Source organism: Xyrauchen texanus, chromosome 34, assembly GCF_025860055.1.
Source record: "Xyrauchen texanus isolate HMW12.3.18 chromosome 34, RBS_HiC_50CHRs, whole genome shotgun sequence".
Taxonomy (NCBI): domain Eukaryota; kingdom Metazoa; phylum Chordata; class Actinopteri; order Cypriniformes; family Catostomidae; genus Xyrauchen; species Xyrauchen texanus.
The window spans coordinates 794,472-813,626 of NC_068309.1; the positions used below are offsets into that span (position 1 = coordinate 794,472).

Genomic DNA, 19,155 nt, shown 5'->3' on the forward strand with positions numbered 1-19,155 from the left:
AGAGAGGTGGTTCCCCGGCAGCGAATTCCTCCACGACGAGTCCCACATACTCTTGCCAGGTGTAGTCTCCGTTCTCCGGTAACTCCCACCATCGGTGTTTGGGTACACCGAACCGGTACGCTTCCTTCAACGTATTGTCATCCCAGCCGGTGTAACTGGCCACGCTGGCGAAGAAGTGGGTGAACTCCCGAACAGACAAGTCCGCCTGTGTCAGCTCCTTGAGGAACACTGCTAGATCCATTTTGGGTCGGTCGTTCTGTTACGGTTGCAGGAGGAGGCAGACAAGGAGTTTGGATCTACTTGCGGATTTATTAAACAGAAGTGTAAACAAGACAAAACTGGAACAAATAAAAACATCCACGGGGGGAAACTGAAACTAAAACATGGAGACATCAAAGGAACACGGACTGGATAAACAGGGTAAGACAGGCAGCAGAGCGAACATCAGAACACGGGAAACATCGAAACAGTCAGAACAACGAACGACAGGGTAATGGAGGAACAGCAGGGTTTAAATGCACAGACACATGAGGATACAAATGACAAACAGGTGCGAACAATGACAGTGATAAAGACCGGGAAATTAGTGACAGTGACACGGAAGACACAGGCAGACAACCAGGGATCGTAACAATTGTATATTTCAGATAGTTGGTTTTATTTTTGGGCATATATACAGTCATTTCAATGTACAGAATCAACAATAAAAGCACAAAGTATATTTTAAAACAACATTTAAAGTCTTTGTTCTCAAACTATTCTTTTTAGTCCAGAAATGATCATTTGTGAAGTTTTGCTTCATTTTCAATCGTAAATGCTGAAAGTTGAGTTGAACGTGTCTCAGACAGTCTTCCAGAAGAGGTCTTGATGTGCTTTTCTAAAGAAAAAGAAAATGTATTAATTGAACATTTGAACATTTATTTTGAGCGTTTAGTTTCTGTAGATGATCTGTGAATATCTCACCTCATGTTTAACAGTCTGTGATACATAAGATTGTGTTTGTACAGGTCTGAGATCAGCAGACACTACAGATTAAACATACAAACATCTGATCATATAAACTCACTTATTGTTTAGGATCAATTCTACACCATTAGATTACAGAGAATATGAGATATGATGTAAATAATGACTGATATCATTTAATAAACACAATAACTCACTGTTTGGTCGGCCACTATGTGTGCTGTTTCGCCGAACAAACATGGAACTGTTTGATTCTTCATTGACTCGTTGATCTTTGGCCATTTTCTCACTTTCTCTCGTTAAAATAAACATCTATTATGTGTTCAATTGAAGAAAGAGTCACACAGATTTGGAACTACATGAGAGTGAGTAAATGAATAAATAACTATTCCTTTAATGTAATTCAATCATTTAAATATGAATCCTGACATTAATGTCCAGATTTACATGGAGAACTGAAAAACATTTGTCTGTATTTAATCAGATATGAAGGTTTTTATAAAAGAATTAAAGATAAAAGTGTTTTAATTACCTTGAATAAATGAGTGAAGTGCAGAAACATTCACATCATCTGTTGTGTAGAAGAATCCTGATCTATTATATATATATTGACACGACTCGAGCACAAAAACACAGAGTAGAAAGTCAAACCATGAACATCTTCTGTCACACGATACACAGAATGAGAGATCTGAGAGAGAGAAATGTGTCATCTATCTATCTACCCACTCATGACTCATCCCACATATGTTATCTAGTTCACAGTACTTTTTTTATAGTGCTGACCTTTACCATTTACTCCCACATAATCCCCGAGTCACACGCAATGTGAGTCACACAGATTCCCAATGAGTCAATGGTAACCCGCGCGGCTCGGACCATTGAACCGCGCAGATGTCAGCGCGGCGCGAGCTCTGTAAACCCCCGCTGTGTCGTCCCACTTTTGGTTTCTTTGGCTTCAATCACTCATTTTCGCGCCAGCTCGAACAAACACGCACCACTGCTCATCACGAGCCGCTCAATGCGCATGCGCGACACACATCCGGTTCAGTCGCGCGAGTCGCGCGTCTGCTTTGCATGGGTCCAGCTGTGCTGTTGAGCAGATAACAGCTGCTTTAGAACATTATCGTACTTGCCCGGTGTAAATAAATAGTTATCGATGAGATTATCAAGATGACATATTCAAGATAAGATATTCAAACCAGCATCATTAAAGGTCACGCAGTCATTGTTTTCCTCATTACAAATGTTTACTCAATGAAATCAAGTCATTTTAAAATATTCAGTATGTATAAAAGCATCAGTCACATGAGAGGAAGACTTCTAAAAGTTGTTTTATTCTGCATGAACAGGGTCTGACTGTCTGTTTGTTTGTCTGTCTATCTTTTTCTTTCGTTTTGGATGACAGCACAGGGATTTTCAGGGAATTTTTAAAACATCCCTGCTGAAAAGACCTGCTAAAACCCATAGACATAATAAATAGACGCCCTATTGGCCGCTTTGGAACGTTGCTGCTATACGTCAACGCGTCCGCCATTTCGCTGTAATCAAATGCAAGTAAACGGGTGAGTTGCGGTTTTTCTGGATAAAAACAAAAATAACGTTTACATTTATCAACCGATTTCAGTGGTTCGTACATGGTGTAACCAGTACTTGTCATAAAAGTCGGTTTTAAGAAAATATTTAGATTTTCAGGAAATGTACTTTATAATATAAAATATAAGATAAAACTACACTATAAATCATGTCAACTCATGTCTCAACTTTCCCAGCTCGCAAGCAAGCTATTTTAGTCTGACTAACTCCGGTGGCCAACTAACGTTACTATTACTAATTATATAACGACCAAATACAACCAAAAACAAATGTTCAGTCTTACTTGTGAAAAGTAATTCCCCGAGACCTGTTTTCAATAGTGCGGCAATTTGTACAGCCCCAAGCAGCACATTAGGCAGGCAGGGGCGGATCTAGAAAAATATTTATGGGGTGGCGACATATGGCAGAATTTTTTGAGGGGTGGCAACATATGGCAGACTTATATATACTTAATTTAATCACGTTTATCACAGTTTGATGAGAAATAGTATGTACACACTACAAAAGGGCACAGGCTGCCATTTACAAACTCATACAGACAAACTTCATCTCATGCAATCAATGTCTTGCATTTGAGGTTTCATGTGAAACAGTTCATATTAGGAATAAGTGACCAGGGTTTCCCGCAGCACTTTGAAACTAAGGCGGCCGCCTAAGCAACACACGCCTGCCGCCTTAACTACGTCGTCAAAAAAATATATATGAGCGATATTCGCCGTGTTACTCTGTCCTGTTTTCTCCCTTTCCATCTTTAAATATGTGATAAGCCTTCGTGTTCGCTTCAGTCTTGTTATCAGCGCGTTCTTCCGCAGCGGCGCCGAGCGCGCACGTGTGTGTGTGTGTGTGTGTTCATCTGAGCCTCATTGGTCTGTCACTGCTCGTCAATGTCAGAATATTTGAGATGACCAATCAAATCAAAGTAGGCGGGCTTTATGTTCACAGCGCGAATATTAGCAGAGCGACTCGACAGTAAAGCTGCGTACACACTGCCAGTGACTTTATCGCTGCAGGTCGCCAGTGGCTGGCGGTGAAGTCGCTAGTGGGCGTTCCCACTACTGGTTGCCTAGTAACGTTTATAAATGACATTCACGGATGTCAAATTCCATTGCTGTTGACAGCGAATCTCTTTTCTTGGCGCTAAAAACAAACATTTTGGAGGGAAAAGACTAAATATAAATGGAATCAGTACATGAAATGCTTTATATCAAAGATGAATGAGAAACAAGGCGTGCTGTTTGCCATAGCGGCTGTTTATCTGCGGCGAAAATGCAAATGCCGGTCTGTCTGGGTCAATAAAATCCCTGCGATCTCAGATACAGTATTTTTTCTTAAAAATGTCCTTGTACGTGGGAAGAGACATATCATAGAGCACTGAAACATTTCTAACAGCAAGAATTAGCCTTTCATCCATCTTTCCGTTACTGCAGGAGCTGAGAGAGACAGCGAGAGAGAGAGAGAGAGAGAGAGAGAGAGAGAGAGAGAGAGGAGGATCACGTGAGCTCTCCCGTCTTCTCTGCTATTGGCTGTCGCTTCCGTTAGTCGCTCCAAAGTTGAACTTTTCTCAACTTTGTTGCGTCGCTGGACACGCCCACATCTAGCGCCAATGGTCGCGACAGCTCGTGTCGCCGGAAGTCGCTGTGCTCGCATTGAAACTGAATGGGATAGAGTCGCTGTCGCGCGCGATGTCGCTGGCAGTGTGTACGCACCTTAAAGGAGCGACTCGAAGTGCTTCAGTTTACGGTCGGTCAAGTGCGAGATAAGATGTAAGTTGCTAAACTAAACATTTGCTATTTGACAGTTTTTTTAGGTCATAAATGTTAAATGAATCACAAAAATAATCAGGCAAATTAATAAACTTTTGTCTATTTTCACCATTTTGAACTGAAAATAGACCACTATGTGACGTGACTGATGTAATGTAGCCTAATAATTAATTTACTGTCATTGTGAGGGGACAAGACACATTAACCAGGGTACCCGCAGGATCTTAAAAGCATTGAAAAATAATCTCAAATTAAGGCCTTAAAAGCCTTGGATTTGGTATACAAAGTCTTGGATTTCGTTACAAAGGTATTATATATTTTTTGCCTTTACTAGGATTAAGTTCATACCATAACAAAATTAACTGTTACTAATGCAGGCTAATTAAAAATTCAATCCCGCACTCCACGTCATAGCAGAAAGCGCGAAAGCGTGCCCACCGTTACTATGGTTACTAGGCAAGTGAATTGCAGAACAAGATAGTAGCCAAGCGTAGTTTGTCGTCTGAAGTGGGAACGTTTCAGTTTAATGCCAGAATTCAATAATTTAAACCCCAAATCAGAGCTTTTCTGTTAAAAGAACATGTTTTCTACCCGGTCTTTTCAATAGTATCTGGCAATCATGCGCGCGCTCTCTAACGCAAGAAGCGCGGATGATCTGAAAACACAGACGAGCTGGAGTTCAGCAATCTTCATTTGAGATTGTCAACTTAAATTGAAGTGTCACTCAGACGGCCTGTGTTCTGTCACGAGCAGGGGTGCCGCCAGAAATTCTGGGCCCTATGGAAACCAAAATTTCTGGACCCCCTACATTTTTTACAGATACAATTTAACCCAATAAACATGTCCAGTATACTTTAAAAAAGATACTTAGCGCATTGCATAGTTAAAATACAAAACAAATATAGAAATATGTACTTGTTTACATAAAAGGGAGAACATTTATTATCTCAATTGCAATTGCAAGCACAACAGAACATAATGTACACATATTGACATATACTTTACATGAACAAGCTTTAGCTGGGTCAAACTGCTCAATCAGGAATCATCAGCTAGAACTAACCCATAATTAAATCAGTCCAGGAATAAAACTAGCTAGGCCAAAAGGGCTCAAAATCAAGACACACCAGGACTAATGCCAGGCCTAAACCAGTCCAGGACTAAACAAGTACTGAACCAGACATCAACTGTTTGTTATCCAGGTCTAACAAAGTTATGTTCAACATCACTTTATAATGGCCCAGCGCGTACCTTTCTTCTGGCAAATCATGTATCAAATCATCAAAGTTCAGCTTTCTTGCCAGTTTGCTTTCAATGGATAGTATGGCAAGGTGACAAAGTCTATCCTGCAACATAGCAGACCTCAGATAAGTTTTTATCAGTTTCAGCTTACTGAATGCTCTCTCGCCACCAGCAACGGTCACAGGCAGTGTGCAAAATATTCGCAAAACTATGCAGACCTGCCGAAAAATACTCTGCAGCTGCATCTTGTAAATGCTGTTGAGCAGATCAATTGGTGACAGACACCCTGGGAAAGTGGCCCTATATACAGAGTTGATGTGTCTGACTTCATCTTCAAATTCACAAGTCAGATCAGTGTTGTATTTTGAAATCAATAGGAGAACGAGGTGCAGACAATAAAGCTGACTCTGCATCTATAAGTCAAACACACACACACACACACACGCGTAATAATAACCATATTATTTTTATTGGCCTATTTAGTTTTCTTAATATAAAATATTAAAATATCTATTTTGTAAACTCCTTATAGCCAATGGTTACTACAGACACATGTTTTATTCAATTTTATATTATTTTTCTGGGGCATTTTATTGACATTAAGAACGTCAAGTTTGACAGCATCGATCGTAGCAGCAGCACTGTCACTTCACAGAACACACGACACACACACGGCAAACTGATTTTGTAATTTTTGAAGCGTGTAGATCACTTTTGTTTTGTTAAGTTATCATCATGTGGCGAACACAGTAGATAAGACTTGTTTAGAGGCTTCAATCTTCGTGAAGTTTCGCGCTCAGGCTCACCTTGTTCGGCTCACCTTGTTCGGCTGAGACGGGTATGGCGTTATTTCCCTGTCAAATGTCGAGAGCGCATTATTGTAGCGCGAAAGTACATTAATGTTATGCGCGAGCGCGAATCCCTCTGCTCGCGCGCGGAATATAATGCGCCGAGCGCGAATCCCTCTGCTCGCGCGCGGGAACTGGGCGCGCGCTCTCAGATACACGCTGCTCTTGAAAGAATTTTCTCTGCGCTCGCTCAGAGAATATGCCTGCACTTAAAACGTGTTCATTGCAATCGCGAATCTCTTCGCTTAAAGTAAGCGTGTTTGTGCTTAGACTGTGTCCCGTGCGTTCGCGCATGCCCAAGTACTTTTCTCTTCGATTTCTTTCTCTTTGCTCTTGGCATAAACGCTGTCAAAACGGCAACAACCAATCAGAAAAGGCTTCAACGACTGACCAATGAAAACGCGACATCGTACATGGAATCTTATTGGTTGATATTGAACCGCACATGTTCATGTGTTCAATCAAGACGATTCAATTCAATCAAGACGAGCCGAGATGGATCCGCAGAATCGACGATCTCAGGTAAACAGTTTTATTTGTTTTGATGTTAAATATGTCAAATGTATCTTAGAAATGTCTGGGAAGAGGGCGATTGGATTATTTTACATATAAATGACCTAGACTGTCAACCACATTCATACTACAGGCTTATGCCCATTGTAGTGAGATTTTTGAGCCAAATAGATTTGAAAGCCGATTCCAAAAGGCAAAAATAATATTTTACGTCTGATAATTAACACATTGTCTCGTGCAATCACACCAGTGATTAAACATTAAGTACGTAGCGAGATCAACTGCTAAATTCAAATCTGAAAAAGACTTGGGGAAAGATAAGGTGGCAACATGCCCCCGTAAAATTATGCTAGTCCTATATCTATTATGGCTGTCACGAATGAAGTGATGTGAAATGAAAAGTGTCATCTGCAATAGATTTTCTTTATCGCGGATTGCAGCGTTGAGTGTTATAACGTTAATCAATCACCCACTTTCTGTTGAGCTTAATTAATGCAGTTTGGCCAATCAGAGGCATTTTGATTAAAGGACAAGTTCGGTATTTTACACTTAAAGCCCTGTTTTAAGATCGTTTCTGATGAAATAGAACGGTTAAGATTAAAATTTGGACCAAGGCGTCATAAAACCAACGCACATGGCACCCTTTAGCGTCAATATGAGACGCTAGATATATATGGGCCAGAAGGCGCCTCCTAGTGGTCTAACCCTAACCAATCTTTCAATCTTAACCGTTCTATTTCATCAGAAACGATCTTAAAACAGGGCTTTAAGTGTAAAATACCGAACTTGTCCTTTAATCAAAATGCCTCTGATTGGCCAAACTGCATTAATTAAGCTCAACAGAAAGTGGGTGATTGATTAACGTTATAACACTCAACGCTGCAATCCGCGATAAAGAAAATCTATTGCAGATGACACTTTTCATTTCACATCACTTCATTCGTGACAGCCATAATAGATATAGGACTAGCATAATTTTACGGGGCATGTTGCCACCTTATCTTTCCCCCAAGTCTTTTTTCAGATTTGAATTTAGCAGTTGATCTCGCTACGTATCTTAATGTTTAATCACTGGTGTGATTGCACGAGACAATGTGTTAATTATCAGACGTAAAATATTATTTTTGCCTTTTGAATCGGCTTTCAAATCTATTTGGCTCAAAAATCTCACTACAATGGGCATAGCTCTGTAGTATGAATGTGGTTGACAGTCTAGGTCATTTATATGTAAAATAATCCAATCGCCCTCTTCCCAGACATTTCTAAGATACATTTGACATATTTAACATCAAAACAAATAAAACTGTTTACCTGAGATCGTCGATTCTGCGGATCCATCTCGGCTCGTCTTGATTGAATTGAATCGTCTTGATTGAACACATGAACATGTGCGGTTCAATATCAACCAATAAGATTCCATGTACGATGTCGCGTTTTCATTGGTCAGTCGTTGAAGCCTTTTCTGATTGGTTGTTGCCGTTTTGACAGCGTTTATGCCAAGAGCAAAGAGAAAGAAATCGAAGAGAAAAGTACTTGGGCATGCGCGAACGCACGGGACACAGTCTAAGCACAAACACGCTTACTTTAAGCGAAGAGATTCGCGATTGCAATGAACACGTTTTAAGTGCAGGCATATTCTCTGAGCGAGCGCAGAGAAAATTCTTTCAAGAGCAGCGTGTATCTGAGAGCGCGCGCCCAGTTCCCGCGCGCGAGCAGAGGGATTCGCGCTCGGCGCATTATATTCCGCGCGCGAGCAGAGGGATTCGCGCTCGCGCATAACATTAATGTACTTTCGCGCTACAATAATGCGCTCTCGACATTTGACAGGAAATAACGCCATACCCGTCTCAGCCGAACAAGGTGAGCCGAACAAGGTGAGCCTGAGCGCGAAACTTCACGAAGATTGAAGCCTCTAAACAAGTCTTATCTACTGTGTTCGCCACATGATGATAACTTAACAAAACAAAAAGTGATCTACACGCTTCAAAAATTACAAAATCAGTTTGCCGTGTGTGTGTCGTGTGTTCTGTGAAGTGACAGTGCTGCTGCTACGATCGATGCTGTCAAACTTGACGTTCTTAATGTGAATAAAATGCCCCAGAAAAAATAATATAAAATTGAATAAAACATGTGTCTGTAGTAACCATTGGCTATAAGGAGTTTACAAAATAGATATTTTAATATTTTATATTAAGAAAACTAAATAGGCCAATAAAAATAATATGGTTATTATTACGCGTGTGTGTGTGTGTGTGTGTTTGACTTATAGATGCAGAGTCAGCTTTATTGTCTGCACCTCGTTCTCCTATTGATTTCAAAATACAACACTGATCTGACTTGTGAATTTGAAGATGAAGTCAGACACATCAACTCTGTATATAGGGCCACTTTCCCAGGGTGTCTGTCACCAATTGATCTGCTCAACAGCATTTACAAGATGCAGCTGCAGAGTATTTTTCGGCAGGTCTGCATAGTTTTGCGAATATTTTGCACACTGCCTGTGACCGTTGCTGGTGGCGAGAGAGCATTCAGTAAGCTGAAACTGATAAAAACTTATCTGAGGTCTGCTATGTTGCAGGATAGACTTTGTCACCTTGCCATACTATCCATTGAAAGCAAACTGGCAAGAAAGCTGAACTTTGATGATTTGATACATGATTTGCCAGAAGAAAGGTACGCCGCTGGGCCATTATAAAGTGATGTTGAACATAACTTTGTTAGACCTGGATAACAAACAGTTGATGTCTGGTTCAGTACTTGTTTAGTCCTGGACTGGTTTAGGCCTGGCATTAGTCCTGGTGTGTCTTGATTTTGAGCCCTTTTGGCCTAGCTAGTTTTATTCCTGGACTGATTTAATTATGGGTTAGTTCTAGCTGATGTTTCCTGATTGAGCAGTTTGACCCAGCTAAAGCTTGTTCACACTGTTAAAAATTGCTGTAAAAATACAGTGAAATTCCAACAGTAAAATACTGTTATTTCAATAAACAGTTTAATCCTGTAAATTTACAGTCTATGTTCCATAAATTAATTACTTGTCGTAAATTTACAGCATTTATGTGTAAACCCGTTTGTTTCTGGAAAAAAACAGTCTTGGACTGTAAAAAATAGCACGTGGGGGTGGGGCATCTTCAACGCAGTCTATTTTCGAACAGAAAGCAGTCAAATTAACAGAATTGTTTCGCAACACTCATCTAGACGATCTTAAAGAAGGACACTGTTCAAGGTAAGTTTATTTCTTTACTGTTATTATGTTATGTTTCTCTCAACCTGTACAATCGCCTTTTTCAAGAGGTATTTTTGATTGAGCTTTTACTGAGCGCGAATCGCGTTTTATAGACAGAGCTCTCAACGGTTGAGGCATATCGCCTGCTAATGAATGTTCTCTGAGCTCCATCACGGCGAACTATTTGCTTGATTAAAGTTAAGTTACCATTTAGAAATTAGTGTGGCTTTCATTTTTAGTACCCTTAACTCGATTTACATGAATTTCTGATTCAGTTATGTTAAGTTACACGATGCGAATCTTACCGATGCATTAATGTTATTCGCATAATATCATGCACATAAGATGGAGAATAAATACAAAACTACTTGAAATATCCAGATCCATTATAATAATTAAAAGTTAGTGGTCAATTTGTTTAGTTTCCATGCAAATAATCTTGTAAAGCTGTTCAAATTCCCAAAGCAAAATAGATATTTATATTGTTAGGCCTATATATTTTTCGATTTAGTGGTGCGAGTAACTTGTACCTGTTTTTTTGTGAGATTCACGTGTAACTTTCATACTATTAAAAAGTCAAAGAGGTTATTTTTGAAAGACGAGGCGGATATTCTCGACTTTTCGGCGCGAAACACGTTTTGAAGACAGACAGTTCTCAACTGTTCTCCGTGCTCGACGTCGAATTTCTTTGCTTGGTTTAAGACATTTCAATGAGAGTGAAAGTGGCCTGATATTACATGCAGATGTGAGTGTTTTTAAAATCTTTTGTTTCATTTTATCAAATTTATTTATTTATATATCATTCTAATTTTTTTGTTCTCTTTCAGGTTTCTGCGACTGCAGCTGATGTAGAGAAGATGCCACATCTACCTGCCAGCCCTCGTCTCTATGTGGTATGTCATAACTAGTGCAGATGGGATAAATGATTGGTTGCAAAGGCAGTACTTTTGAAAGAAAGGTTCATTCAAAAATAAAAATTATGTGATATTTTACTCACCCTCAGGCCATCAAAGAAGTATTTGACTTTCTTTTTCACTAGAACACAGCAAGATTTTTAGAATGATATCTGCTGTTTTACAGATTTATACGATGCAAGTGAACTGATGCGAGTGATCTGACACAGCGCCACAAATTATTTGTGTTTTGATTGAACAGGACAGTTAATAATTTAATATTAATAATGGATTTGTTTCTTACCAACATGTATCATTTTACCTTAGAAAACATGAAATGATGGACGGGAAAGTTGTGGATTACTGTAATGATGCCTTAATATGCTGTTTGGATTGTCAAAAGGATGGGACTTGTTGCATACATACACAGAGCTCTAATTTCTTTAAAGAATGTATTTGTGTATGTGGCTAGTAGGACGAGGTTGAGGTACGTTAGAGAACGACGCGAGACCGGTGGCGTGATTACTGATGAGTGACACCTGCGTGACGCACCAGTCTCATATCTCACACAGAGGAGTGGAAGCATTAAAGGAGTAGCAACGACAATGGAGATCGAGAGAGGAACAGGCCTGATTTTATGTTTGGTTTTGTTTCTGTTTTATGTGGCCAGCAGTCGTCCGTGAGGGGCTGCTGGCTTTTACTTTCATTTTTGTATTGGTTTATTTATTTAGTAAAATATTTGAATGTTTGCTGGTTCCCGCCTTCTTCCCATAACAAAACCCAACATAAAATCAGGCCTGTTCCTCTCTCGATCTCCATTGTCGTTGCTACTCCTTTAATGCTTCCACTCCTCTGTGTGATATACGAGACCGGTGCGTCGCGCAGGTGTCACTCGACAATAATCATGTTGATGATGAACGGTCTTTGTGACATTCTCTCACGTCCCTCGACCTTGTCCCACTCGCCACAGTGTTCTGATAAAGAAAAAGTCATACACTCTTTGGATGGCCTTAGAATGAGTAAATAATCAGAACAATTAGAATATTGTGTTAACTGCTATTTAAAATAAAAATAAAATTCATTTCAGGGAGGGCAGAGAACTGTACTGAACGCTGGATGATTACCCTAGAGAGTCGTGTTGTTTGTGAGGGCATACAACCAAGATTCCTGACTGCAATAGCAACCATGTTTGCAATGTTCTACGTCTTCAATCTTAAGTATCCAGAGGAGGCATGTGGCACCTCGGAATTCATTCAAAGGTATTTTATCACCTTTTATAGTACCCTTTAAATTGGTTAATTATTTATATTTAATCCAATATTTAAATTGATAAAAGGTCGATTTTGTAAGTTTTCTTTTTTAATGTGTGTTTTTTTTAATTACCCTTAGACGATTCGTTGGGATAAACCCTGAAAGAGGTACGAAGACCTGCAGAGGCAAGGTGGTTTCAAAGAAGACTGGAAAACTTGTCAGCAAGAAGTCTGCCACTGTCAATCCCAAAGTTGCTTCTCTCCTGAAGAACCTCATCGATTTCGAATGGAACTTCGTCTAGGTAACTAAACTTAAATGCCCACTGACACTCACATTTTGCAGCTTCCTAAAAGAATCAACACCTCTTAACTGCATTCATATTCAGTGGTAAGAAAGTATCTGAACCCTTTGGAATTGGATGATTTTCTGCATTAATTGGTCATAAAATGTCTTCATCAGTCACATCTATAGACAAACAAAGTGTTTAAGCTAGCTACACAAACAATTATAATCTTTCATGACTTTACTAAACATCCCATTAGCCACACTCTCAGTGCAGTGTAATAAAAATGGACATTTTGTGAGTGACTACATTGTTACCTCTATGAACCACAAATGTTGTTTTTGTTTTGTGATAGTTGTTCATGAGTACCTTGTTTGATCTGAGCAGTTAAACTGCCCAATGTTCTTTGCCAGGGGGATTATTTTATTCTGAAGAACAGTGGACAGTTTAACTGCTCAGAACAAACAAGCGAATCATGAACAACTATTACAAAACAAAAAAACATTTGTGGGTCATTAAGTAACAAGAAATTCACATACTGACGCACTGTGAATGTTTAATGAGATGTGTTTAGTAAAGTATAGATAATCTCTAAAATTAGTTATGTAACATGATCATTTTATGTCTCTTTTAAAAGTGTTCGTAGAATATTTGATCACTAGTTTTTGTCATGTGATTTATTTTACCACTAAGATTTTCTTTCCTCTCAGATCTGGATTTCCTCTCAGACCAGATGTGTTAAAAGCTGATGTGGGACGTTTTGCCAGTTTTTTTGCCTCTTCCTACGTTTTTTCACCAATTGGTTCTCTTGTCCTCTCAGATCGGGATTTCCTCTCAGGCCAGATGTTTCAAAAGCTGAGGTGGGACGTGTTGGCTGTTTTTTGCCTCTTCCTACAGTTTTTTCACCCATTGGATCTCTTGTCCTCTCAGGCCAGATCTTTTGGCTGTTTTTTGCCTCTGTCAAGGATTTTTCATCCATTGGTTCCTTAATATTTTCCTCTCAGACTCAGAATTCCTCTCTTGCCTGGATGCTGATGTGACATGTTGAATGTAAGGTTTCTTTGTTTGCCTACTGTTTCCTCACATTTTACAATGTATTTTCTGTGACTTTTTTCCCTTAACTGTTAATGTATTGTTAAAACTTGTTAGCTGTTTTAAATAAATGGCAAACAATACTGTACCATAATGTATATTTTCTTCATTTTTTCCATTGAGTAAATATAGGGATGTTAATAGATATCGGACAATAGAGTAAATATAAAACAGTATTTATATTCTAACTTTTTATACCATAGAATTATAGCTGGAACCATTACTGCCAGTACTTTGTGAAGCACAGCCATAAAATTAAAAACTGTAGAATTACGGTAAATGGCTGGAACCACAGCTGCCAGTACTTTACTGTGAAATTACAGCATTGTTGAAACCGTAAAATTACAGTAAATGGCTGGAACCACAGCTGCCAGTATTTTACTGTAAAATTACAGCATTGTTGAAACCGTAAAATTACGGTAAAGGGCTGGAACCAGCTGCCAGTATTTTACTGTAAAATAACAGCATTGTTGAAACCGTAAAATTACGGTAAAGGGCTGGAACCAGCTGCCAGTATTTTACTGTAAAATAACAGCATTGTTGAAACCGTAAAATTACGGTAAAGGGCTGGAACCACAGCTGCCAGTATTTTACTGTAAATTTACGGGTGAATTTTTTACAGTGCATGTAAAGTATATGTCAATATGTGTACATTATGTTCTGTTGTGCTTGCAATTGCAATTGAGATAATAAATGTTCTCCCTTTTATGTAAACAAGTACATATTTCTATATTTGTTTTGTATTTTAACTATGCAGTGCGCTAAGTATCTTTTTTAAAGTATACTGGACATGTTTATTGGGTTAAATTGTATCTGTAAAAAATGTAGGGGGTCCAGAAATTTTGGTTTCCATAGGGCCCAGAATTTCTGGCGGCACCCCTGCACACTCAAAATGCATTTCAATGGAATTGATCATAGATATATATTTCATATCAATGTATTTGATTTGCTGTAAAATATCAGTTTATAACAACATGATTTTGTCCTGAATGTATGTTTATTATAATCTCTTTTATCACTTCATTCATATCTCAGTTTGCATGTTTTGGGCTTTTGTGCAGATGTGACTCTTTCCTGTCCTGTAATTATGGGTGTAGTGTCTGTAGTCACACAGTAGGTGGCGTTATACACCAGTTCAACTGAACGACTCATGAACTGTCCCGGACTACTATAAGAAATGAAAGGGGGGAATCACTTCAACAAAATATGTCATCATTTTTTTAACAATAAATCACAATGATATGGTCTACAAGAATATGTGTGTACCTCTATGAAAATAAACAATTTTACACCTTCCCTGGTCTCTCCCATTACATGATTTCAATGACTTTGATTTGTTATCTAATAAATCTAATAAAATAAAACTAATGCGGTGTCATGGAATTATTATTAAATTGATATAACATGCAATGTGTGACATGTTTTAAAGTCCAGTCTTTATTTTATTGGCCATATGCATCTTATTTCATCACATTAATACAATGTTGAAAATAATAATTGTATGTGTTGAAGCTCAGTCTTTATTTTTTATTGGCTTGTTGTCCAATATGTGCCACGACGCTGCATAATATAAAGAAACCATATTTTTAACAAGCATTTTATGTTTTAAAGTTAATGCCTTTAGACTTGTCCAATCAGCGCTCAAGACGTGTTCACGCCTTTTGAACTTCAACTGGCGGTTTTTCTGCAACGGACAGCAAGAATCAACGCACAGACCACGGCGAGCTGCCGAAATGAGATTTTTTATCCACTCGAAATCTGTCTGGTAAGCACAAATAAACAAATTCTGTAAAGTTGACGTTCAGTAATTGTTTTAGTTATTTGAATACAGCTTTTGTGTTGTATTTTATTTTCATCTTTAATGTCATTATAAATCTTAAATGATGTGGACCTGTTGGCTGTCTAGATGGTAACGTTTTATCCTTTTAATATATAAACTTACACATGGGAAATAAACGAATTCGCTCTGACTTATTTTATTTGAAACGTTTGTAACGCATTTTTGCAGTATGTCGAACTGTAACCATGGCGAGGCTAATTTCATGTTTAAACGATATCTCGCATTGGTTATTGGTTGAGTTCAGGATAAGTTTTGAATATGCATTAAAATGTACACTTGCTGTTTTTGTTGTTTAACAGTGCAAATTCGGAGGAATATGTTCGAACCTCGCGCCATTTTCAAATGTGTCGCAGTTGATTGCAAACAGTCGTTTTCCAAATTAGCATTTAAGAGCCATTTCTACCTGCGCCATAACAGCTCTAACACTGCTGTGGCTGCACATGCAGTAGGTGATACGGCCTTGACATGCAGTATTTCACTATGTAGTCATCAGTGCCAGGATGTGCCCAGTCTTGTTGCTCACTTAAAGAACCATAAGTGAGCAAAAGTGCTTTTCAAATAATGTCCTCTTTTACATCTCATATGTCTAGGAAGCACAGGAACTGTTCAGTAAACAGCATTCCCAGCTAGCCAAATTATGTGACCATTACGTAACGGCAACGTAATCACATTACGAATCTTTCGTCGTGGCAACGTAAGTGGTTACGTCGTGACAACCGGAAAAGTGAAATTACTCGATTCGTCGCCACAACGTAACTTTGTGATGATGACTGTTTGTCGTAGCAACGTTGTGGCAACGTCGTGAATCAATAGTTGTGTGTTGGTAACCAGTTGGTCATTTTAATCTTAATTAATATTCTATGGGCGGACTTGCAGTACCAATCTAATTTCTGTCCTCATTTGCCCAAAACTATTGTAGAGGCTTTTTCAAAATATACAAAAAATATATTTGCTAAAATATTTGTCTAAATACATTTACATAAATACATGTTCTACAAATACATTTTTTGGGCATTTTTGAAAAAATATTTTAAAAGCATTAAAAAATATATTTTGTCCTCCATATATTTCAATACAAGAAAATACACACATAACATTTGAAAGAAATCTTTATATGATGTCTAAAACATGAACATGTATGTAACACATTTGAATAAAAATCAAGCAACGTACATACTTAAAGGGCACCTATTATGGCATTTAAAATGTTCCTAATATTGTTTTGGGAGTCCCCAACAACAGTTTTACATGCATGCAATGACAAAAAACACTTTTGTTGTCTTATAATATGCATTTATGTTTACCTGATTTGCTCAGCGACTCCCAAATGATTCGTTCAACAACTCATTTTTCCAAACCCCTCCTTTGCGTGACGCTAATCTGTGGTGATTGGTCAGATGACCCAGTCAGTTGTGATTGGTATACTCTGTGCAGAGATTGTCGGAAACGGAACGCCCATCACCGCTTTGTAGTAAAAAAATCAAAATCAGAGAAGGAATTTGAGTTGATTTATGTTAGCGATCATAGCCCAAAGTTCGGTGGTAAACACCCAATCAGTTATTGTTTGCGTTAGCCCAACGCATAAACATATTGGTAAAGCACTGCATTACTACAAGTTATTGCTCTATTCTTTATGACAACTCCAATAACATCGACAAACATTTCACATATTTCAAAAACATTGACATTGGAGACCTAGAAGCTGCGCTGAGCGTAACGTACACAACACACACAAATACTTATTAAGCATGCTAAAAAACACATAAAAGCAACAATTATTAATAATACTTACAGGTTGTGATTCGGAGGAGGAAGCTGATCCAAATAAACTTGGTACTGAACCTTCCTTCAGAATCAACCGGCTCGCGAATCCACACTTGAAAGCGTTCATGTTCGTAAAGCAATCGTCATTAAAATGACGTGAACACAGCACAAGGTTCGGGCTATACTTGTGTGGTATAGTTGTAAATATAAACTCTAGCCACTGATTCTTCACATGCTCGTCCCTGGGCAGTGAAAAAAAGGTCGCTTTTGATATGCACTTGAGAACACAGCGTCTTGTTGTCGACATGATGTTTTAAAGTTTTCCCTGGTGTCTGCGCATGCAATGAGTGGGCGCGGCCAATTTGATAATTTTTCGTCTTGACGTCACAACGAAAAGGAAAATGACTCGTTGGAAAAAAGATTCATTACATTGACTCAGAGTAGACTCCTACTTTTGAGAGACAATAACTTTTTTTACGGTGAACTTTCATATATAAAACTTTGCAGGATGTTTTTGTTCACTTAAATCTATGTTACACACTACATGAAAGGTCATTTTCAAAATTCCATAATAGGTGCCCTTTAAAATTTCTAAAACTTAACTTCTTTTTTTTTCAAGCCATCTCAGTTCCCCCATCTTAGAATTCACTGCAAACCCCAAAGCTCCTCTGGACACATTGGGAAACTTCTTCACTGCCACTGTAAAATTCTGTCATTAATTACTCGTCCTTGTGTTGTTCCAAACCCATAAAACTTTCGTTTATCTTCGAAACACAAATTAAGATATTTTTATGAAATTTGAGAGATTTCTGTCCCTCCATTGACAGTCCACGCCAATTTAACGCTTCAAAAAGTTAATTCATAAAAAAATCTTAATTTGTGTTTTTGAAGATGAACTAAAGTCTTACAGGTTTGGAACAACATGAGGGTGAGTAAATTATGAAATTGTTTTCATTTTTTGGTTGAACTAATCCTTTAACTGAAATTTTCTAGTAAATGTTCCTTTCACCAACTCTGTATGCAAAATCAAATACTTATCTACTATACAGTATTCGAAAAACAGTATGCCAACATGGTAGTATGTCCAAATTCATAGTATTAAAAAAACAAATAAAAAAAGTCACAATTTTATTCATATAGTACATATATTTTTAATGGTTGTGAAGTAAATAGAAATACAAATGTACAGGGTTCCCACGGGTCATGGAATTTCTGGAATGTCATGGAATTTTAAAAGGTCTATTCCAGACATTGAAAGTCAGGGAATTTTATATATTTTTTGTCCAAGTCATGGAATATCAGGGAATTTAGTTTGTTGCTTTAAATTTTAGATTCCATTTATCAAAATGTAATTTTTCTATACCGATTTTTTTTTTTATCGCGCTGTTTCACACATCTTTCTGTATTGTTGTGCTTAGGCTATTTGTAGCGCCATATTTATTCCCTTCCCGCTCAATTGGAAATCACTTAGTTAACAGGTACGGCTGACTGCATTCGACTAAGGCACTAACATGCCAGGAAAATGTACATTTCAAGAGATTTGGCTACAAAATGAACAATTTAAAGACTGGGTGTTAAAAGTAGACGACAGAAAAGCTAAATGTAAAGTTTGTAAAACTACTATTGAGCTATCAAATATGGGTGAGGGTGCACTTCGCAGCCACGCAAACAGCAAGAAGCACGCTACTCGTATGAAGCCGACAGGAGCATCATCTTCGGCCCAAGTGCCCATCACTGCTCTACTGCAGCCTCCCCATATAGCTCCAAGAGAACCGCAATCAGCTAATGAGGCCGCTCCCACCCCCAGCAGTGACGGCAGAGTGAGACACAGTGGAGCACGTCTCGGCTTAACACCAGCAAAGACCCTGGAGGCTGAAATCT

The 19,155-nt window shown here is 38.4% G+C and overlaps 1 protein-coding gene and 2 long non-coding RNA genes across 3 annotated transcripts in view; 2 read left to right on the forward strand and 1 right to left on the reverse strand.

Annotated features, from left to right (window-relative positions):
- LOC127628004 (interferon-inducible GTPase 5-like) overlaps nucleotides 1–19,155 on the forward strand; it is a 66,302-nt gene that overhangs the window by 20,823 nt on the left and 26,324 nt on the right. The gene's annotated exons all lie outside the window — the stretch shown is intronic.
- LOC127628012 (uncharacterized) lies at nucleotides 484–1,935 on the reverse strand. The gene is made up of 4 exons (XR_007968596.1): nucleotides 1,499–1,935; nucleotides 1,164–1,278; nucleotides 964–1,025; nucleotides 484–877 (listed from the first exon to the last, which is right to left on the reverse strand). It is a non-coding gene; the product is annotated as an uncharacterized LOC127628012 (long non-coding RNA).
- On the forward strand, nucleotides 10,519–13,686 carry LOC127628016 (uncharacterized). The gene is made up of 4 exons (XR_007968601.1): nucleotides 10,519–11,044; nucleotides 12,132–12,303; nucleotides 12,434–12,596; nucleotides 13,289–13,686. It is a non-coding gene; the product is annotated as an uncharacterized LOC127628016 (long non-coding RNA).